At 55.3% G+C, this 22,817-nt stretch overlaps 1 long non-coding RNA gene across 4 annotated transcripts; it reads left to right on the top strand.

The window, feature by feature from the left end:
- The first annotated feature begins 6,473 nt into the window (after positions 1-6,473).
- On the top strand, positions 6,474-22,538 carry LOC119625257 (uncharacterized). 4 transcript variants are annotated; one of them, XR_012094351.1, is made up of 7 exons: positions 6,474-6,572; positions 6,739-6,817; positions 12,754-12,875; positions 18,357-18,455; positions 18,882-19,023; positions 19,462-20,309; positions 21,710-22,538. It is a non-coding gene; the product is annotated as an uncharacterized lncRNA (long non-coding RNA). The 4 variants fall into 4 exon arrangements; XR_012094350.1 differs by having other exon boundaries at positions 18,882-19,664; positions 20,144-20,309; XR_012094348.1 differs by having other exon boundaries at positions 18,882-20,309.
- Positions 22,539-22,817: the final 279 nt, after the last annotated feature.

Below are 22,817 nucleotides of genomic sequence, written 5' to 3'. Positions count from 1 at the left end.
GTGACCAAGTCAGCTGTTCACACTGGGAAGCACGAGTGAGCATCCGGGGTTCTTCTCCATGTTCGTGAGCATGGGTGCTGACGCACAGGATTGCAGGGTGGGTGTGCTCGTGAGCATGGGTGCTGACGCACAGGATTGCAGGGTGGGTGTGTTCGTGAGCATGGGTGCTGACGCACAGGATTGCAGGGTGGGTGTGTTCGTGAGCATGGGTGCTGATGCACAGGATTGCAGGGTAGTGGCAGGGTGAAGGGAGGCCGGGGCGGCTGCCTGGGCTCACAGTGACAGAGCTGCAGCTACCGCTCCCTGAGCCAGCCGAACCTGACAGCCATCCATTTGCACCACCACTGACCACACACTTGATTCCACTCCCCGTGAGCCCTGTGCGTGCTGGGGGCGTTGCACCATGGAGCGAATGCCACACACTGCCCACAAGCAGTCACGCAGCTGCCAAGGTGTGGTGCGGGGGCCTGGTGCTGGCCACCGAGGGTCGAAGCCCGTGTGCTGGATACCAGCATGTCCCACATTGAGGCCTCCGAGTCAGGGTCTCTGCAGGACAGTGGGAGGGTTCCGAATGCCGAGATGAGGTGTCCAGCCTGTGACCCGTGAGGACCTGTGACGCGGGAAGAAGCACGGTGGAAGCTGTGCTTGGGAGAGACGGGGTGGGCCCAGAGGATGCCCTCCTGGAGGCAGACAACCTCTGTGCCTGGTGTGGCGGGGGACGGCCAGGGAGACGGGAGTGGGCTCCTGTGGGACCTTTCTCTGCCCACCCACATGAGGCCAGGGTTGAAAGACAAGCCCCAAGCCCCAGAGGCGACCCAGAGTTTGGTGTCCTGCCTGAGGGAAGTAGGGATCTTTGGGGCAGCAGTGGGCATCTCTCCTCCCCTCTACAGGCTGTGGGAGGCCTGGAGCTTGGGCCGGGGCCTTTGAGCAGCCAAGCACAACTTCACAGCCCCGTCTGCCATCCACCGGCCGGGGTCACTGCAGCATGACCCGGGGCTTTCCCCGCATTCATGACACCTTCTTGTGAGACAGTGTGTGTACAAGTCTATGTGTGTGCATGAGTCTATGTGTGTGCATGGATCCGTGTGTGTGTACGTGTGCCAAGGTGTGTGTGTACACATGAACGTATATGTGGATAAACCCATGCCCATATGTGCCAGCCTGTGCATGTACACACACACGCAAGCCACACACCCGCCCCCAGTGACCAGGTGACAGGGAAGGGCTCCCTCATGGCCTCCAGGGCCTGGGCAGGTCCCATACTTGGGGCAGCAACCCATGGGGAGGACATCACGGGTTGCTGCTCCCTCCCAGCTCCAAGGCCTCGTTTCGAAGTGGCTCTGGGGACAGAGCCAAAGATCGGTCCATATCCACCTGACATGCCCTGTTTTTAGAGGCTTCCTTGGGAAGCCTTGGCTGGAGCTGGGGCTGCAGGGAGCGAACTGTGGATGAAGAGGGCTGGACTCCTCCAAGTGGTTCAAGATGTGAGGGGCTGGCCAGGGAGGGGAGTGCCTGGGGCATTTCCTGTGCTCTCTTTGAAGAACTGAAAACAAAGGCAGTGTGTTTTGGGGTGGGAGGGGCATCTGGGCCTGTCTGGCCCCTGTGTTTCAGACGAGTCAGGGCCTGGTGAGGACCTGCGAGGGGTGAGGACCCTGAGTTTGGATGGAGGCAGCTGGGGTCATCACTGCGGTGGCAGGGGTGGGCCACTTTCCACAGGGGACGACTTCCTGGGTCTGCTGCTGCCTCGGCCTTGCTGCCCGTCTGTCCGGGTCTGTCTGTGGTCTGTCCGAGACCATGCCGGCCCCTCGCCTGCACCACCCCGACCCGGGCAAGGAGGGCTGAGCACTTCGTAGGGTCTGGGGGGCCATTATCCAGCGTGGAGGCAGGACGGGGCCGCACCCCCATCAAGCCCTTCCCTAGCTGTCCTCACGCTCTGCCTTGGGTCAGCCAAGGGTCACGTGCCAGTTGCTGACAATGACCCCAGGCAGGACCCCAGCTGCCCTCACTGACGGGTGCAGCCTAGGCCCCTGCCCAGATAGGAGATGCTGTAGGAGGTCAGAGCCCACATGGCGGTCAGGCGGCAGGGTGCAGGGTGCAGGTGCGGAGCCCAGCCGGGGCTGGGGCCAGTCATGACCAGCGCGTGCCCTGATGGGCCTGGAGACTGCGCCGGCCTCGCCCTGGCACTGACGGTGGACAGTGGGGAGAGAAGGAGGGGAGGGGTGGACGATCTTAGCCCCTCCCCTTCCTTGCTCACCTGGTAGGAGACACCTGTAGAGAAGACAGAACAGGTGAGGTGGAAACCCGGCTTCTGAATGAAATCTGGCCACCTCTGTGTGCTCATGGCTCCATGTGGCTGGGTCCCAGTAAATTCTAGGCGAACTGTGGAAGTTCAGTTCTCCTTCAGAGGGCACCTCAGGCCAGGGGGTGGCTGCGGGGGCGGCCTGGAGCCAAGAGGGGCCCAGCCTGAGCACCTTTGCCTCCCATCCCCCACCTAGTGCTGGACCCCGGGGGTGCTCATTCCTGGGGCAGCCTCTGCCTCCAGCAGGGGCGCCCAGGAGAGTCCAGTGTGGGCCGCAGAACTCAGAGGTCCCACCTGCCCTGGGGCGGTCCAGCCTTTGGGGCTGCGACTCACACACCCTTGTCTCCTCGGGCTTGTGAGGCTCTGGGCTATAGGGCTGGGCAGGTGACATCCCAGCACCTGGAGGCAGGCCCTACCCTTCTTTGTATGGGTTGGAGGCACCTGCCTCGGGCCCAGGAGGAGGCTTCCACCACCAGCAGAGTGGGGTCCCCACCACATTCCTCTGGGGCAGGTGGAGGACAGGAGTCCTCAGTCCTGGGGGCAGAGGGGGTGCATCCAAGGCCCCAGGCCCTGGGCTGGCCACCTTGGGGGGCCTGCGTCCAGTGTCAGGGAATATCGGTGAGATCTCTGACCCCCATCCTTTCATCCTCTCTGGTCTCGGACTCCATCAGGAAACTTCCATGGCCTCTGTCGCTTCAGGAGGAAATCCAGACTCCTCCCGGTCTGACCCCGAACCCGCCCTTGGTAGTGGTTCCTCCCCTGTCAGGCGGCTAAGGTGGCCCGACCCTGCTTGCAGAGTATGTCCAGGCCCCTGTCTAGAACAACTCTGTGTTATCACATCTGTCTGCGCCGGCCTTGTCTCTGCTGTGCATGGGGCGAAGGCTCTGGGGCTTGACGGAAACCCAGAGGAGCTGGTTGCATCGAGAGCTGCTGTGCTACCTACAATGCTGGACTGTCTGCTGGTGAGCTGTGACTCCCCCACCCCCAGGCTGGAATCCGAGTTGGAGGGGATGCAGGCTCCCCAGGGGAGTGGACGGGCCCAGGGCCTTTCATTGGAATCTCACGGTCCAATGCCATGGTGTGATGCCTGCGTAAGGAAGAGGTGGCCGCCTCGGCCAAAGGGCCCCTGGGACACAGAAAGGGGCTTGGCCCAGGTTGGGACAGCTGGGGAGCCGCGGGGTCCAGCGACGCGGGCGTGGATGGCTGTGCAGTTGGGCGGGAGCATTTGGCCGCAGACAGGAGGGGCTGGCCCAGCAGGGAGGGCACAGGGGAGCCCTCGTGTTGCCGGCAAGAGAGAGGCAGATGCTGGTGCTGCCCCTCACCGCTGGTGCCTGAGCCCGGCCCGTGCACAGCTGCTGCTCCCTGTGGGATTCTGTGTCCAGGTTGCCATGTGGCTGGTCATCCTTGTCCCTGGGGCCCGGCTCTAGCGTCCCCTGCCAGTCTCCCTAAGCCTGCCCCCTAGTTCCTGTACCACTGAGTTTCACAGGCTCCCCTCCCATGCGATGGCCTGTGGGGCCGGAAGACACCCTGCCGTGAATGAGCTGTCCAGGCCACTCCCGGACAGCAGTACTGAGGAAGTGGAGCTGGGGTCAGAAGACCCTGAGACCTGAGCTGGAGCTTCCGCTCAGTCCCGGAGGCCGCAGACCTCAGCTGTCTGTGGGGAGAGGGGAGACCCCCTGGCTCAGCAGCCCCCTGCGTGGTTATTCAGTGTGGATTCTAGAATGAACTGGAAACTCTGGAAGTCTCAATGCCTGTCCCCACATCCAGTGCAGACTGGAGAGGGAGGGGACTCTCTGATGTTCCCCCTCCGGCCCAGCTGCCTTGGCCAGGGCTGCCCAGTGGCCTCAGTGACTGGACTCCCCAGCCAAGGAGAACTGGGATCCCGCCCTCAGCGAGTTCCAGGCACTGCAGTTCAGATCTGTTAAAACATCCACCACTGAACATCAGGATAAAATCTGTCCTGTTTACAGGACATCTGCTTCTGACACTTGGCTGCACAGCTGTGTGACCAAATGTTAGACATCTTTGGTTTTCTGTGTGGCAATTTCTAACCTGTAGACGGTGCTGTGGGGGTTTGGACATGTGACCGACCTGGCCATGTGACCTCTGACCAGATGAGGGTCACAGGCAGAGAACTGGAGGCCACCTCTGCGTTCCCTGGGAGGGCTGCCATCAGATGGAAACTTCTAGAAGTTCCCCCAGATGCTCAGGATTGTCCTGGACAGTGGAAGGAGGTTCATTTCACCCTCCCAGTGAAGCCTTCCCACAGTCGGTGTTTCTGTAGCCCATGGGCGCTTTCCTCCCTTGTCCGCCACAGGAGGCCAGCCCAGCTGGGGTGGGTGTTTGGGGCTTCCCTGGGCCAGCAGCTCACGCACAGCCCTCTGCGGGACCAGGTCCTCCCCAGAGAGAGGGATTCAGTACCACTTCCGCCTCAGCTCCCTCCGGACCTCAGGACACAACGCCTTTTCCAGCTTGAGGTCACAGAGCCCCAGAACACAGACTTAGGCCCCAGAGGGGGCAGATACAGAGTGCGGGCCTGGAGGCCCCCAGCCCAAGGCCCCACTGCTGCTCACTTGCTCATGTCAGGCACAGCTAGGAGAGTGCAGGGGCAACCAGGTCCTGCAGGACTAGGCAGCTCCAGGTCAGGGGCACCCCAGCTCTGGGCCTTGTCTTCCCATCTGTCAACGAGGGGCCTGATCTTCCAGCTCCCTCCCTTTCTGTGGAAGCAACAGGGCCTGGGCTCTCTGACAGGGCTCCAGGGAGGTGGGGGCGCTGAGCCTCTGGACCAAAGTACCCTTGTTCCTGAGTGGCCTGTCCAGCCACACTGAGGCCTCTGCAGCGCAGCTGCCCATGGCCCATAGGCAGCCTGACCCCACCCAGGGACACCTGGCCCTTCGGGTGCTGTTTCCTGGTGGGGCCACCTCTACCTGCCTGGGGACAGCCAGATGCTGGGGACCCCACATCTGCCGTCCTGCCAGCCCCACCCACCAGCGGCTCCCGGGATCTCCCCTGGATGCTTCTCAGGACCCCAGATGTCCCAGGAGTCTTCCTGAGTGTCCCATGCCACCAGCTTCCCAGGCCGGAATTGGGTGGTACGCAGGGTCCCCTCCCTCTTGCCACTGTCCCCCTCCCTCCTGCCCAGCCCCAGCTCTGCCTGATTTAACCCCTGTCATGTTTCAGTCTGGTCACCACTCAGCCTCCAGGCCGGCCCTTGCCCCCAGCCCTCCCAAAATGCCAGTGCAGAGCGTCCTGCATCAGGTCACCCCAGGACAGAACCCCGTCTCCGCCAGCCTGACCTCCTGGTCCTTTCTCCCTCCAGCCTGGGGCTTGGGGACCACCCAGAGATCCCTGCGGTCCTGCTTTTTTCTTGCTTCCCTTCACCTTCCCCCTTTCTGCTGCCCGTGGCCTGGTGGACACCCATGCCCCTCTTGCGAGGCTCCGGGCATAGCCACCCTGGGGCGCCTTGCTCAGGGCTGGGCTGGCTGAGGGTACACTTGCTTCCACGTCACAGTTCCCATATGTCTGCTGGGTGGTCTGGAGAGCTGGTCTCTTCTGTGAGTCTCAGTTTCCCCACGTATACGCAGGAGACTGGGGCTGTGGTTTTGCTCAGGGCCAGCCTGCAGGGATCCTGGCGGGGGTCTGGCTGTGGAGGGGCGTACAGGTCTGGCTGCCCTTGCCTGCGGCTTTCCCCGAGAGGAGGACCCTACCTGTGGGCTGGGTGAAGGGCTTCAAGGGGAGGGAGGCCAGGGTGGGCCAGGAAGCCCTGCTGGGATGGGCTGAGGTCCCACAGGCAGGCAGGTCCCACATGCGGGGTGGGCTAACACTGGGCCCTGTAGGGCTCACGCCCTTCCACAGCCTCTCTGGCCTGGCATTGCCTTCTCCCTGTGCCTGATAATGGCTCCTCTTGTGTTTTCAGAACAGGCACAGTGCCTAGGGTCCCAGTGGCTGGAGAGGAGCCCGAATGACCTGAAGTCCCTCTCCAGACCATACCCCCACTCCACATCCGGGACGGGGCCGCTGCGGGCCAAAGCTCTCCAGACGAGCCTTCTCCCGGGGAGAGGACTTCCTGGGTCCCTTCCAACTCTGGGACTCTGGGATTGGGGTCATCATGACTCAGCAGCTGGAGATGACTCAGGCACTGTCAGATTGACCGCTGAGCCATTTGGGAGTCCATGACTTGGCTGTTTTAGAAGCCGTGATGCACTGATCTCCCCCTGCGGGAGTTGGGAACGTGAAGGTTCCGCCAGTCACAGTTTTCAGATACGGCTGAAATGTGAATATCCTGATTGAAGTGTTGAGACGATGATTACGTGTATCTGAGATTTCAAGTGGTGTGTCTGTTTCCAGTGCAGCGGGGCAGCCTAGAAATCTGAGGGGTGATTGTGAGTAACATTCCTGGTTTCAGCCGCCTCACGTGCGTGTGTTTGTTTCTGTTGCAGTGATAACCCAAGTGACAGCTCAGTGACCAGGACCTGAGGCTTTCAGCACAAACGGCAAGAGATTCAAGTAGAAAAGCAGGTAAGAAGCCTGTGCTATTAAGCTGGTATTCCTCTTCTCTCTTTCTCTTTCTTTCTTTCTTTCCTTTCTTTCCTTTCTTTCCTTTCTCTCCTTTCTCTCTTTCTCTCTTTCTTTCTTTTCTTTCCCCTTCCTTCCTTCCTTCCTTCCTTCCTTCCTTCCTTCCTTCCTTCCTTCCTTCCTTCCTTCCTTCCTTCCCTCCCTCCTTCCTTTTGTTGAGACAAAGTCTCACTCTGTCACACAGGCTGAAGTACAGTGGCATGATCTCGGCTCACTGCAACCTCCACCTCCCGGGTTCAAGCGATTCTCCTGCCTCAGGCTCCCGAGTAGCTGGGATTACAGGCACCTGCCACCACACCTAGCTAATTTTTGTACTTTTAGGAGAGACAGGGTTTTGCCTGTTGGCCAGGCTGGTCTTGAACTCCTGACCTCAGGTGATCCACCTGCCTTGGCCTCCCAAAGTGCTGAGATAACAGGCGTGAACCACCGCGCCCGGCCTCTTTTCAAACATGTATATTTTCTAGCTCATTTCATAAGGAAGGAAGCCATGACAGCTGACGGCGGGGAGCATGGGAGCCTGCACGCAGCTCAGGACACCACCCCTCCCCAGGAGGGCCTGCAGGCTGAGTCTACGCCTGGGGCAGGATGGCGCCTCCAGTGTCTGGTTCATAAGCTTTTTTTTTTCCCTCTCTTTCCCCCAGAGATGGAGTTTCACTCTTGTCACTCAGACTGGAGTGCAGTGGCACGATCTCAGCTCATTGCAACCTCCGCCTCTCCTGCCTCAGCCTCCCAAGTAGCTGGAATTAAGTGCCCGCCACCATGCCTGGCTAATTTTTTTTTTTTTTAGTAGACATGGGGTTTCACCGTGTTGGCCAGGCTGGTCTCAAACTCCTGACCTCAGGTGATCCACCTGCCTCGGCCTTCCAAAGTGCTGGGATTACAGGTGTGAGCCACCATGCCAGTGCCCAGCCTCTGTTTTGCTTTGTTTTTTTAATAATAGCTTTATTGAGATGTAATTCATATGCCATATAAATCACCCGTTTGAAGCATTCAGTTCAATAGCTGCTAAGTGTTCAATTTAATCGCTGCTAAGTGTGTTTGTGGAGTTCTGTGGCCATCACCACTATCTCATTCCAGAACATTTTCATCACCCCCAAAAGAAACCCCATACTCTACAGTCACACACCCATTAACTACCCCAGCCCCAGGCGATCCCGTCGCCCTCTGCCTCTGCGGCTTTGCCTGTTCTGTACATTTCACAGAAGCGGAACGTGTCATATGTGGCCTCTGTGCCTGGCTTCTCTCACTCAGCTTGACGAAATCATGGAGCAGATTGTTCTCACAGAGGCCCCCGCGGTGCTTTCCAGAGCTCCTCTGCCAGGTCTCTCGTCGGGGCAGGGTCCACGTCGCCCCTCCCCTTGGCTCTGGCTTGGCCTTGTCACCAACATAGGTGGCGGGGCCACGTGGTGCCACCTGCTCCCTGTGCACACCTCTGGGCCCAGGAGGTCCTAGTGGGCAGGCATCTGCTGTGGGGCCTCTGGTGTGGGTGGAAACACTGGGTTCCGCCAGGCTCCTCCTCATCCCTTGCTCCCAACTGCTTCCTCTGTTCCCCAACAGTGCTCAGAGCTCAAGGGAGGGGGCGCTGACGAAGGGTCTTCACCGGTCTTGTCCTCAGCTTTTCTGGTCTATGAGCTCAGGCAAAATGGCCAGGCAGGCCCCAGTCCAGCCCAGTCCAGCTTAGGTCAGTCCACTCTAGCTTAGTTCAGCCCAGCCCAGCCCAGTGCAACCCTGTTTACCTCAGTTCAGCTCAGCCAAGCACAGCCCAGCCCACCTCAGCCTAGCCCAGCCCAGCCCAGCCTAGTTCAGCCTAGTTCAGCCCAGTTCAGCCCAGCTCAGCCCAGCCAATCTCAGCCCAGTTCAGCCTAGTTCAGCCCAGACCAGCTCAACCCAGCCCCGCTCAGCCCAGCTCAACCCAGCCTAGCTCAGCCCAGTTCAGCCCAGCCCTGCTTAGCCCAGCCCAGACCAGCCCAGCATAGCCCAGTCCAGCTCAGCTCAGTCCAGCTCAGCTCAGCCCGGCCCAGCCCAGTTCGGCCCAACCCAGTTCGGCCCAGCCCAGCTTAGCCCAGCCCACCTCAGCCCAGCCCAGCTCAGTTCAGTCTAGTTTAGTCCAGTCCAGTATAGCTCAGCCCAGCCTATTCCAGCCCAGCTCAGCCTAACCCAGTTCAGCCCAGCCCAGCGCAGCTCAGCCCAGCTCAGTCCAGCCCAGCCTAGTTCAGCCCAGCCCAGCCCAGCCAGCCCAGCCAGTCCGGCTCCAGGTCCGTGACTTCTAAAGCAGGACGTGCTTTGTGGGTTCAAGCTTGTGGCATTTGGGGAATCACATTTGGGGGCCTCAAGACGGAGCAGAGAGGACTTGTAGGACTGTGCAGCTGACAGGATTTGACATAGAGACAACTGTGGAAACCCGAGTGTGGAAGGCGTGACTCCGGGTCTCAGCAGCCACCTGCTGGGCAGATTACACCAGCAGCACCCCACCGTGGGGCCAGGCGCCGGTCACGGCCAGTGCTGGGATGCCCTGCAAAAAATCCGGGTCGACCACACACCACCCAGGTGTGTGGTCCCCATGGTTGCTGGTCCCCATGGTTGCTGGTCCCCATGCAACCAGCACGTGGTCCCCATGGTTGCTGGAGGCAGCTCAGGCTTCAGAGCAGCGACTATGCATCGCTGTCGCTCCACGTTCTAAGCCCAAACACCAAAGGTTTGCAACCAGCCACTGTGGGAGTGCGTGCGGATGCTGCAGACCAGCCCTGCCCCTTCTGAGAGTCCCTTGTTAAGCAATTACCAGAACACTGCTGACTGGCCGAGTCACTAACATACTAGGGTATTTTGATGTTCCCCCCAGAAGACTCTCTGCCCCACCCCATCCATGCTGGGGTACTGGCTGGCACAGGGGAAGGTGGCACCAGGCTGTGGGCTGCAGGTGGTGCAGAAGCCTGTGCTTCTCTGGAGGAGCCAGGGTTGGAGCTGGATACGTGTGGCATCGTCTGCCCAGGGGCACTGGAGACCTTGATTAGGAGCAGTCCCTGAGTGGTCTGACTGCTGGGCCAGCTGAAAGCTAAGTCCTAGCCCCTGAAGAGAGGGGCCCCCACCATCCCGGACCCGGCGCCCGCATCCATGGAGGGCTGGGCTCCATGCAGGGGCCAGAACACAGGGAGTGGGAAGGACTCAGAGACCCACCTGCGGTCACAGCACAGGGCAGCCGGCAGGGGACGGCCAGGCCGAGGGGGTGCCAGACGCAGGTGCTGGCCACCCAGCGGGGCTCTCTTTCCATCCTCTGTTCACAGTGGCAGTCTGAAAGACCCGCCCCCCGCTTGCCAGACAGCCCTCTGTGATCTGAGAAGTGAGCAGGGCTGCATGTGCTGCTCATCACTCACCCCTTCATTTGTTCACTTGGAAGCACCCGGTGAGCACTGTGAAGTCGTGGGCGCTGGTCCAGTGGTGACCAAGGGCACCCATCCTCAGGGACTCACGGTTAGCTGTGGGGAAAAAGTGGTGGGCGCTGGCGCTGGTCCAGCGGTGACCAAGGGCAGTGGTGGGCGCCGGGTCCGGCGGTGACCGAGGGCAGTGGTGGGTGCCGGGTCCGGTGGTGACCGAGGGTACTCGTCTTCAGGGACTCACAGCTGGGGAGACACCAATAAGCAAAGACAGAAGAAAGAACAAAAGGAAGATGGGTGGGTTCAGCACATGCGGCCGGGGCCGGGAGGAGCCTCACCCTGATGTTCCAGGCCCAGCAGCCCCAGCCTGTTCCCAGAACACCATCTGGCAAGGCAGGTCTGACCTTGTCCAGGCCACGCTGTCCACACGCCCTGTGACCCCTGTGGTCTCATGGCCCAGGACCCCACAGCAGCGAGCCCACAGGGGTGAGCCTGGGAAGGATGCTCTGTGTGGATGGGGAGCGGCAGGGGCAGGACTGTGGTCTGGGCTTAGGATGGGGAGCCTACGTGCCCCAGGGAGGCTGACTTTTCTGCATTAGAAGGAAATTTGTCTTGAGAAGGAACCTGGGACCGTGACTGAAAGACACAGCTGGGAGGGTCCAAGGCTGGCCAACCATAGGACTGAGGTCTTGGCCAGCTGCCCAGGGCACCTGGCTTGGTAGGAGGCTGGAGAGGCACTGGAGCCTGCTGAGGATGTCCAGCCCTCATGCTTTCTGGCTGCCTTGGGTGCGCCCCCCTGCCACGTGCAGACTTCTCAGTACCCCTCAAGCCTGCCCAACTCCGTCCTTCTCCGCATGTGCTCTCAGAGAGCGGGCGGTGGGCAAGACCACGCAGGGGTCATTGGGTATAAAACGGATTGATCCTGAGCTGTGGCTCATCTCTGTGAGCACTAGAGCGTGGAGCTAAAAGATGGCTTCAACTTCGGAGGACAAAGTTGACTTTCAATATCTCACTTTACGGGGGATGTGAACTGTGAGTTTAAGAGCCAAGACCGGCGTGCTAAAAATCGTCCAAGTTGTTTCATTCTCGCATCTCCAAGGAACCGGTCAGAATATGCGGGTAAGTATTGGAATCTGAGACATGCAGCTCCCAGGCAGACGGGATCCTTCAAGGTGGTCTAGACGTGTCCTCTGGGCTGGCAGCAAAGTACTTCTGGGCTCCACTGTTTACCACCTTAGCTGTGCAACACAGCGGAGCCTGCAGCATCTGGGCTGGCGTTGGACTTCAGAGGGTGCACGTGCGGTTTTTGTGGGCAGTTTTTCCTCAGTGGCCTTTTTATTGAAGAATAATATACATACGGAAAGGTTCCCAAATCATAAATGTACGGCTTGATGCATTTTAAAAAGTGGACACACCCTGAAACTTCCATCCAGACAAAGAGACGCGGTGTTTGCAGCACCCCCTCTCGTAGGCCCCCTCAGAGGGAACCGCTGTTCTGACTTTCATGACCATGCATGAGGTTTGCCTGGGTTTGAACTTTACATACATGAAATCGTAAGCTGTGGACCCTTTAGTGTCTGGTTTCTTTTGCTCAAGTTGTATTTGTGAGATTCATCTAGATCATTGTGGGCAGAAATTCTTTCTTTCTCCATGGCTGTCTTTGATGGTCTGAGTACACTTCTTTTTTAAAAAATTTAATTTAATTTTAAGTTCCGGTATCCATGTGCAGGATGTGCAGGTTTGTTACACAGGTAAATGTGTGCCATGGTGGTTTGCTGCACCCATCAGCCCATCACCCAGGTATTAAACCCAGCACACATTTGCTATCTATCCTGCTCAAGGGCCTCTCTCGCCTCACGCATGAACACTGTTGTTCTTTTGCATAGTTTGGGGCTGTGGGGCATAGTGCTGCCCCACGTTCAGGCACGTGTCTCTCGGTGAACACAGGCAGGCGTTGGGCATAGTCCCGCCCCACGTTCATGGATGCCTCTAGCGGGGAACATAAGTGGGCATTGGGCATAGTGCCGCCCCACGTTCAGGCACATGTCTTGTGGTGAGCATAGGCAGTCCTTTCACAGGATATGCGCAGTTTCCACTTGGGAAGATACTGCTGGGCGGCGTCCCCCACTTCCTGCACCCGGGCACTCTCTTACCCAGAACGCACCCGTCTCCCTGGCTCTGAGTCGGTGACAGCCCTTGGTACCATCCGTCCTTTCAGCTTCTGCCATCCTGGTGGTCACTGTGGCTTCTGATTTGCATTGCTATGAGGATTAATGTCAAGCACTTTTATTCTGTGTTTACTTACCTTTTCTAATCCTTTGCCCATTAAGAAAAATGAGTTGTCTTTTGTTTTCTCATTGATTTGTAGGAGTTCTTTATATATTCTGGACACAAACTTTTGATTGGATACATGCTGTATTAGTCAGGGTTTTCCAGAGAACCAAGAGGATAAATGTATCCATATATAAAAAGATATATTTATCCAACATATGTATATTTATTTATTAGGAGGGACTGGCTGACATGATTGATGAGGGAGGCGGAGAAGTCCCACCATCTGCTGTCAGAAAGCTGAGACCTAGGACAGCCAGTGGTGTCATTTAGTTCAGACCCGAAGGCTTGAGAACCAGGTGAGTTATGGTATTGATCTCAACCTGATAGCAAAAGGCCAATGTCCCAGTTCAAGCAGAAAGGCAAAAAGCAAAAGAGGTAGGTTCCTCCTTCCTCTGCCTTTTGTTGGATTCAGGTCTTCAGTGGGTGGGGTGATGCCTCCCACACTGGGGAGGGCCTCCTACTTTACCGAGTCTGCCGATTCAAACGCTGATCTCATCCAGAAACACCCTCACAGACACACCCAGGAACAGTATTTAATCTGAGCACCCCACAGCTTAGTCCAGTTGACATGTAAATCCAACCATCACACAGGCATTGTGAATATCTATTCACAGTTTCTGGCTTAGTTTTAATTCTCTTAACAATGTCCCTTGATAAACAGGCATTCTTAATTTTAACAAAGTCCAAAGTTTCCACCTTTCCATTAGTCTTCAGAAAAATAAGTAGCATTTAACAATTCTGTTTTCTATTTGTGTTACTGGTACATTGGGATATAATGTTTCATGCTAACCACATGTCTAGTGTCTTGCTAAATTCTCATGTTAATTGTAATAATTTAGCTGTAGATTCTTTTGGATTTTCTACATGCACAGTTATGGTACCTGTAACTAATTACAATTTCATTTCTTTATTTACAGTCCCATACTTTTGCTTTCCTTTCCTACCTTCTCATCCTGGCCTGGGCCTCCACCACCACATTTAACAGAAATGAAAATAGCAAAGACTCTTGTGTCATTCCTAACATCAGAGGAAAACTTTTGACATTTTACCAGGAAGTGTGTTGGCCGTAGGCTTTTAAATGATACTCTCTGTATCATATTAAGAAAGTTATTTTCTCAGTCTTTTACTCCAGCCTGGGTGACAGAGCGAGACTCCATCTCACAAAAAATAATAATAATAAAAAAAGTTATTTTCTCAGACTTTTCATCCTGAAGACTGTTGAATGTTATCAATGCTTTTCCTGAATTTACTGAGATTATTACATGATTTTTCTTTTTTATTCCTTTAATGTAGTGCATTACATTTGTTGATTTTCAAATATTAAACTAGCTCTTTATTTTTGTAATGAACCCAATTTGGTTGTGATGTTTTATCTACTTTATATGTTTCTGGATTTAGTTTTCTAATATTTTGATGAGAGTTTTGTGCCTATGTTCACAAGAGAGATTAACCTATGATATTCATTTTTTTTTAGTTTTCTCATGTTTTGGGATAAATTAATAATGATCTCAGAAAATGAATTGGGGAGTGTATTAGTCCGTTTTCACACTGCTATAATGAAATACCTGAGACTGGGTAATTTATAAAGGAAAGAGGTTTGATTGACTCACAGTTCCACATGGCTGGGGAGGCCTCTGGAAACTGACAATCATGGTGGAAGGGGAAGAGGCACATCTTACATGGCGGCAGGCGAGAGGGAGCATGTGAAGGGAGCTAAAGGGGAAGAGCCTCTTACAAAACTACCAGCTCTCATGAGAACGCCCTCACTAGCATGCGAACAGCATGGGGAGAAACTGCCCCCATAATCCAATTGCCTCCTGCCAGCTTCCTCCCTCAACACCTGGGGATTACAATTTATGATGAGATTTGGGTGAGGACACAAAGCCAAACCATAACAGGGGATATTTCTGTTTTTCCTGTTTTCTGGAAGAATTTTATAAGATTTGTGTTAGTCCATCTTTAAATATTTGAAAATATTTATCTTAAGTGTTCTGGGCCTAGAGATTTTTTTGTGGAAAGGTTTTAAATTAATGATTCAATTAATTTATTTATTATGCATAGGACTACTTACATACTCTATTCTTTTTTTTTTTTTTTTTTTTTTGAGGCGGAGTTTCGCTCTGTCGCCCAGGCTGGAGTGCAGTGGCCGGATCTCAGCTCACTGCAAGCTCCGCCTCCCGGGTTCACGCCATTCTCCTGCCTCAGCCTCCCGAGTAGCTGGGACTACAGGCGCCCGCCACCTCGCCCGGCTAGATTTTTGTATTTTTTAGTAGAGACGGGGTTTCACCGGGTTAGCCAGGATGGTCTCGATCTCCTGACCTCGTGATCCGCCCGTCTCGGCCTCCCAAAGTGCTGGGATTACAGGCTTGAGCCACCGCGCCCGGCCACATACTCTATTCTTGTGTCTCTTTTGTTATATTTGTTTTTCTAAGAATGTGTCCATTTCATTGGACTTACTGAATTGTTTGGCAGAAAGTTGTTTGTCATACTTCATAATATTTGTAATGTCTATGGGATCTTCAGTGGTAATCCCTTCTTAATCTCTACTATTGCCAACATGTGCCATATTATTTTGTGTGTGCGTGCGTGTGTGTGTGTGTGTGTGTGTTTGAGATGGAGTTTTGCTCTTGTCACCCAGGCTGGAGTGCAGTGGCATGATCTCAGCTCACTGCAACCTTTGCTTCCCAGGTTCAAGTGATTCTCCTGCCTCAACCTCCCAAGTAGCTGGGATTACAGGTGCCTGCCACCACACGTGGTTAATTTTTGTACTTTTAGTAGAGATGAGGTTTCACCATGTTGTCCAGGCTGGTCTTGAACTCCTGACCTCAAGTGATCCACCCACCTCAGCCTCCCAAAGTGCTGGCATGAGCCACGTTGCCCAGCCTATTTTGTGCTATTTTTTTATTAGTCTTGGGCAGTCAATATTATTAATCTGTACAAAACCCCACCTTTCTATTGACATTTGTTTTATTAATTATGTTCTACTTTCATCCCTATTAGTTCCCTCTTTCTATTTTCTTTGGGTTTAATTTGCTCCTTTTTTTCTAATGTCCTTACAAGGCTATACTTAGACTATTGTTGCAACTTTTTTCTTTCTAAGCAAACATTTCACTCTGAGCACAGTTTTAACTGGATTCTACAAGTTTGATAGGTTCTATTTTTATGATCATTCAGTTTAAAGATTTTCTAATTTCCATTTATGGTTCATCTTTGACCCATGGGTCATGCAGAGGTACATTGCTTAATTTCTAAACATTTGGGAGATTTTCTAGTTGCTTTTATCAGCATCCATTTCCAGCTTAATTCTACTGTAGTCTGAGAACATTTTCTGGATTACTGCAGTCCTTTGAAATGTGTTGGAACCAGCTCCTCGGCCCAGCACAGCGTCAGTTTTGGTCACCACGCGGGCTTAAACAGGAGTGTGTGTCAGCAGAGGGACCACTTGCAGGAGGGTTATGAGGAGGGAGCATGCCAGGCCATGCGCCTGGAGTGTGAGGAACAGGGAAAGGGTGTGAACCCTGAGGTCAGATCATGTGGAACCTTGCGGGTCAGTGCTTTAACTTCTACTCTAAGAGGGATTGGCATCTGCTGTGGAGCCCGAATAAAAGATGACATGATGTGACCTCAGGTTTACCAAGGCCACCTTGGCTTCTGTGTTGTGGGTGGAGCTTGGGGGCCACGTGAGAGAAGGTGGTGGTGATTCGGGCTGTGGACGACAGGCGTGTTCCAATTGTGGAAACGTTCGGGGGTGGAGCCAGGAGCGTTTTCTAAGAAATTAGAATTGGAGTAATAAAGAAATAGAGGAGCCAAATGATCTAGAAATTATCTAATTTCCGTTTAAATAAACACCAAAGCGATGACCTTTCTTCTTTAAAAAATTTTAACATTGTCACCCAAAATGTAATTTTTACAACTTCTACTTTTGGGGGGAATAGTTTGAAGCATGTTTTAAAAACTTTAGAGATAAAATATACAAGATAAAAGTGCCTTGATAAAAAATGTGCAGCTTAACAGAAAATCATACAGTGGACTCCTATGTGGCCACCACCGGGTCCTGACTCACAGTTTCAACAGCACACAGGTGCACCTCACTCTTTCTTAATCCTAGAGGGACCCACATCCTAACTTTTGTATTAAAATTATAACGATTAGAAAACAAGGAAGAAACAAAATAACTTTTTCAATATGATTTCATTTATATAAAGTGATTTTTTTGAATTTATTGAGATGTTTGGTGTGAACGACTAGAGGGTTAATTTCTTTTTCAGAGATGGGGTCTTGCTCTGTCAACCAGGCTGGAGTGCAGTGGTGCTATCATGGCTCACTGTAGCCTCAAACTCCAGAGCTTAAGCCATCCTCCTGCCTCAGCTTCCCAGAGTGGTGGGATTACAGGCGTGAGCCACAATGCTTAATTTTTTAAAAGCACATGGATGTTGGAAAAGGTGTATCCACTGCTTGCCAAGCACAAAGTATATTATACAGTTGAACTACATATATGACATCATGAAGTTTTATAGGATTGTATGCATATTTTAAATTTTATTGAGGATAAAATTAGAAATATAATAAAATCATCTCTATCTTTGTGTGCCTGAACGGGTTTAACTGGACAAACTCAGGTGCAGGGAGTCTACTGTGCTTTAACTGAATCAAACGTAGTTTCTGGGTGTGGAAACATGCCTGTCAGCCACCCCTATGCCTGTCAACCACCCCTAGGTGCCATCTCCAGCCTGTCTGCTCACTTGAAGCCCTGAAGTTCCCTTGTTGCCCAGAACACCTGTGGTGCTTTCCATCCATGTGGCAGGTGTGGACACAGGCCGGGTGCTGGGCGGCTCGGCTGGGAATCTCCGTGTTCCCCAGGAGAGGCTGGGACATCTGCCTGTGAATGCCCTACCTCCCTGAGCTTCTCAAGGGGACAGGGATGGGAATGGGGGCCATGGCTTCTCCTATCTCCTAGGCCCACTTGAAGCCTGACCCCTCCCCAGGGCTGGCTGTTTGGGCCTGCACTCCCCAAGAGGGTCCCTCTCTCTGCCCTTGCAGCGGGAGCTCTGCTTCTCAGCCTCCTGGGGTCTTGAGAGCCAGGGCTGGACTCTCCTCGGGGAAGGAATGGATGGAAGGGGCTCACATCACGTGGCATACTTTTCCTAACTTTCTAATTCCCATCTGCTAAGTTTTGGCCTTTCTGATCGGGGAACGAATGGATGGAAGGGGCTCACATCACGTGGCATACTTTTCCTAACTTTCTAATTCCCATCTGCTAAGTTTTGGCCTTTCTGATCTTCCAGAGAAGAAACACATGTCGACTTTCCCCACTATTAATCTGTTTCTCCAAGATTAATCACGCCTCCCCACCCCTGCTACTTTTTGAGACAGGGTCTCACTCTGCCGCCCAGGCTGGAGCGCAGTGACGCAGACATAGCTCACTGCAGCCTCGAACCCCCGGCTCAAACCATCCTCCCATCTTAGCTTCCCGAATAGCTGGGACCACAGGCACGTACCACCATGCCCAGCTACTTTTTTGATATTTTATGGGGATGGAGTCTCACTATGTTGCTCAGGCTGGTCTCAACTCCTGGGCTCTAGCACTCTTCTCGCCCCGGCTGTCCAAAGTGCTGGAGCTGTAGGCGTGAGCCACCATGCCTGGCTCTATTCCCTCTTTTTAAATAGTTCCCTTATGTAATTGTTGGTGCAAAGTCATTGGGGGGAGTTTATGCATTTTCTGGTGTTTTTCGAAGCACTGTGCTCATCTTTTGACCCCCTTCTCACCCTCAAACCAGGTGAGGTCCTGCCCCGCTGCCCCCTGGGTGAACGGCTTGCCCTGGGACGTGTTTTTTCTCCAGTTCTGTGGATGTTGAATCCTGATGCTGCTGACCCAGGTGGGAAAGAGATCGATGGTCCCAGCTTCCTGCCCAAGCCTGCAGCTCTGCCCCCAGAGACTGTGCTCCTGGCTCTCCCCTGTCATGTAGGGGTTCTGGGTGGCCCCTGGAGAGGACACTGCCCGTGCTGGCCCTTCCTGGGCTCTGCCGTCCACACAGCCCCTCCGGTGCCCACTCACCATCCAGCACCCAGAATGCCCGGAAGCAGCAGTTGACAGGGAGGAGGTGTGGGGAGGGTGCCCTGTGGCTGGCCAGGTGTGCCAGCCAGGCCAGGGCAGAGGGGGCTGGTGGGCTTCTGTGAAGTGGTTTTCCCAGAGCTTCTGGCTCCCAGGCGTGCTGAGGTGCTTCGTCCGGCTCTGTCGCCCTGTAATTAGTTTAGGTCCTCCCAGGCTCCGGCTCCCATCTGCCTCCTTTGTCTCCTGATAGGAAGTGTCTGTTCGTGTCTTCATGGGTGTCCGAGGATGGGACTGGAAGAGGCGGCTGGGCTGCAGGGCAGGCAGCGTTTTGACCTGAAGCTCTCTGAGCAGGCTGATCACTCAGGCGGGCCGCTCACTGCACACCTTGGAGAGTGAGGCTCATGGGGGTCCCAGGTGGGGCGCCTTCCCCTCCCTCCCCAGGCTGAGGCTGACACGGGGCTCCTGGGCTGCCGCTGCCTGTGGTTCCCAGCCCTGACTTTCCTGGGCCTTTCTTGGCACTGCCAAGTTAGCTCCCACGAGGGAGGGCTGGTGAGGACCTGGCTGCAGTCAGCACTTCCTAAACCGACCTTGCACTCTGGAGCCCCGGACATACACACCTTCCTCCCGGGGGCCCTCTGCCCGTGTGGTAAAGACGGAGGCTCTCAAAGGGGGCGGAAAAATCATCTCTTCACACTCCTGGACACGGAGGCCAGTGGGAGCTGCTGGCACAGCCCTTTCTCAGGAGGGTTGGGGCGTCGTGTTGCTGCGCACAGGCCAGGACGGCCCTGAGATGCCTCTGTGGGCACCGCTCTCTCGCGAAACCTCTCCAGCCTGTCCGCCTGCTGCACTCCTACTCCGAGATGTGGACCCCCAGTGACATCCCCGGCAGCCCTCCTGCTGCACCAGCCCCAAGATGTGACCCCTCAGTGGCGTCCCCAGCAGCCCTCCAGCTGCATCAGAGGCATGCTCTGTTCCGTGTGGTGGAGTCCCAAAGGCCGGGCTGCTACCAACGCCCTGTTCCCTCCACACTCAGGTACGGGCCAGCAAGTCTGGTAAGTGGTCCTTACATGTTTTAGGGAAGGAAAAGTCCCAAGACCTTGAAAAAGACAAGTCACAGAATAAAAAGCAATATTCTAACATATGTAACTGACAGGGCTTGGAATCTAAAAAACGTAAAGAGTACTGGCAAATCAATGACAAAAACACAGGCAGCTGCATAGAAAAGCAGCCAGGGCACTGGGACGGGTGGTTGGCAGAGAGGAGACCCAAACGGTTATAAGATGTGTGCGTAGGGAGCAGCCTCATGGTAACCAGGGAGACGCACATCAGGACTGCAGTGGGTCTCCTCCGCACTGTCTCCTGGTTGGCAGGGGCTAAGTGCTGGCAGTACTGTGTTGATAAGGCTGGAGAGAAATAGGGCTTTTCATACCCCGAGTGGAAGTCAGTAGAGTCACTTTGGGAACTGGCTGAACAACGCCTGGTCAACCTGAAGATGTGGATTCCCTGACTCAGCGGCTTCGCCCTGGACATACGCAACCTGCGGAAATCGAGGCACATGTGAAGGCAGCACGATGTACACACACAGGAGGTCATGGCAGCCTTGCTCCTAGTAGCTGGAAGTCAGAAACAGCCCATGTGGTGTCAGGAGAGTGGGGAAGTGCCTCGCATAGGGATGGAGGTGAGGAGGAGCTCGTTGTTCATCCGTAAACGGTGCCCACGCTGTCTGCGGGCTCCACTGCCTGCGCGTGCCACGCGACTGGGCCAGGCAACTTCTCGACACCCAGGCTGGGGAGGGCTTTGCAGCAGCTTGAATCCAAAGAGCGGCGGGGAAACCGAGTCATCATTCCGTAGCAGCTGAGGGCGTGAGCGTGCAGACTCAGTGCCCGGTGACTCTGAGTTTCAGCAGAACAGCCTCATTCAGCGAGTGTGGTGAAGGGTAGTTTGCTGGCTCTGTGTGACTGTTGGCATTTCGTTTGCAAACACCCGGCTTTATGTTGCAGTATGCTTTAGTGTGAGGAGCAGGATTTCAGTCCACCCCAAGCACAGCACAAGTCCTATTTTCCCCTTAAAGGCCCCCAGAGGAGCCGCTTCAGGGTTTGCTCTCTGGGGTGGAGCTGGGGTCACTGAGGAGGGGAAGCCCAAACCTAGAAAGTGGGTGGCTCTTGGAGTGTCCCAGGGACTGCTGGGCCTTAGACAAGAGGGACGTGGCTGTGGTATCCTGAGGCCACTGGGCTGGCACAGGGCTGGACACTCTGTCCTCGTCCTGACCGAGGTGGCTGCCACCAGACCCTCCTCAGGACCAGCGTCCAGGAATCTGGGCACTTCCTCTCCTGAGACCCTGGCCCCACCCCAAGGTCCAGGGATTCTGGAACAGTGTCCTCTGAGTGTCCGAGGGCAGACTTGCCAGATGGATTCCTGCACTGGGGCTGGGAGGCGTTCCGAGTGCGGCTCTCCCTCAAATGACAGCCTGTGATAGCGAGGCTGGCTGCATCATTCCCCAGGAATTCCCCTTGGAACGCATGCTGGCCCCAGGCTGCTCCAGGCCGCAGGCTGGCATCAGATGACCTCGGCCCAGGCCTCCTCCCCATCCTCCTTCTCTGGTCCCTTAAGGAGGGGAGGACACTTCTTCCTGAGGGCCGCATCTCCCACACAGGCACCAGAAGCTCAGAAGCTCAGCTTGGTGACATCACTGGGGCCTGGCCATCCCTGAACTCATCCCTGCTGAGTGGGAAAGGGCAAGGGCCTCACAGTCATGTCCGACTCTAAGCCGGGAGCCTTGGGAACCCCCAGGCCTGAGTCACAATGAGACCAGAAAGGCCAGGCAGGGTCAGCATGCCCAGTTTGCCCCGGTACCCCAGTCCACCTGGGTCCAGGGGTTGGAGTGGAGGCCAGGCAGGGTCATATCCAGCTAGTCCGGTACCCAGGTTCACTGGGGTCCAGGGGTTGGGAGGGGAGGCCAAGCAGAGCCAACACGTCCAGCTAGCCCTGGTACCTGGGTACTTCTCACCCTCCCTGCTAGGAGCCTCGGCCTGGGCTGCTTCCCAGATCCCTGTTTTCGATTCCCCATCTTTGTTCCAGCACCCCAGGGGCCCGGTCAGAGTCTGAGGATGAGTTCTATCCGTTCTATCCGTCGAAGGGGCCGCCACCCAGGCATGTAAGAAATGGTGCAGGCTCTGAGTGCTGTGTTCCGGATTGTCACAGAGGCCACGCACCCCAGCACCCACGTCCTGGACCCCACAGCGCCTGTGCAGGTGCTGGGCTCAGGCTGGTGGGCTTTGGTCTAAGGATCCTGGAAAACCCACAGGTCCAGAGACCTGAGCAGAGTGGTTGGCGGTAAAGGCATCAGGGAAGCAGGTGCAGAGCCCTGCGGGCCCCCAAGACTGGGTCCACTGAGACTGATGGGCTGGGACCTGCATTGGCCTGGAAGACCCGAGCTGAGGAAAGAAGGGAGGCCTGTCCACGGGGAGTGTCACGGACTCAATGTTTGTGCTGCCCCAAAACTCTTTAGACAGGGTCTCCCTCTGCTGTCCAGGCTGGAGTACAGTGGCGCGATCATGGCTCATTGCAGCCTCAAACTCCTGGGCTGCAGCAATCCTCCCACCTCAGCCTCCCGGAGCTCTGGGATCAGAGGTGGGAGCCAGCACGCCCAGCTCCCGAATTCTTCTGTTGAAATCCAGCCCCAATATGACGGTATCAGGAGGTGGGGCTTTGGGCAGTGATGTGGTCACAAAGGTGCAGCTGTCATGAATGGGTCCCAGGCCCTTGTAAGAAGAGGCCGAGGGCTCTCTCCCCCTCTTTCTACTGCTTTAAGGACAGAATGAGAAGTCAGAAATCCACAACTCAGAGGACAGCCCTCCCCAGGCCCCGACCAGTTTGGCACCTGATCTCTGGCCTCTGGCCTCGGCGTGGTAAGAAATAAACTCTTATGTTTACCAGCCACGCAGTTCACGGGTTTCCCTTACAGCAGCCCCAACAGGAGTGGCCCTGGTGGCCTCCACAGCCCACCCACTGCATCCCACCCTCCATGCCCCTGCCCTCCGTGCTCTGTCCTTCCCCATGCCCCTCCCCCGCACCACAGCCCTGCTCCCTCCGTGCTGTGCTCGTCCTCCACACCCACTCCCCTAACCACAGCCCTGCCCTCCTCTATGCCCCTTCACCCCTGCCAGAGTCCTGCCCCCTCCACACC

The sequence above is a fragment of the Chlorocebus sabaeus genome, chromosome 10 (assembly GCF_047675955.1).
Source record: "Chlorocebus sabaeus isolate Y175 chromosome 10, mChlSab1.0.hap1, whole genome shotgun sequence".
NCBI classification, from domain to species: domain Eukaryota; kingdom Metazoa; phylum Chordata; class Mammalia; order Primates; family Cercopithecidae; genus Chlorocebus; species Chlorocebus sabaeus.
The sequence above is the reverse complement of the archived record's forward strand: the minus strand, read 5'-3'. Positions and strand labels throughout refer to the sequence as shown.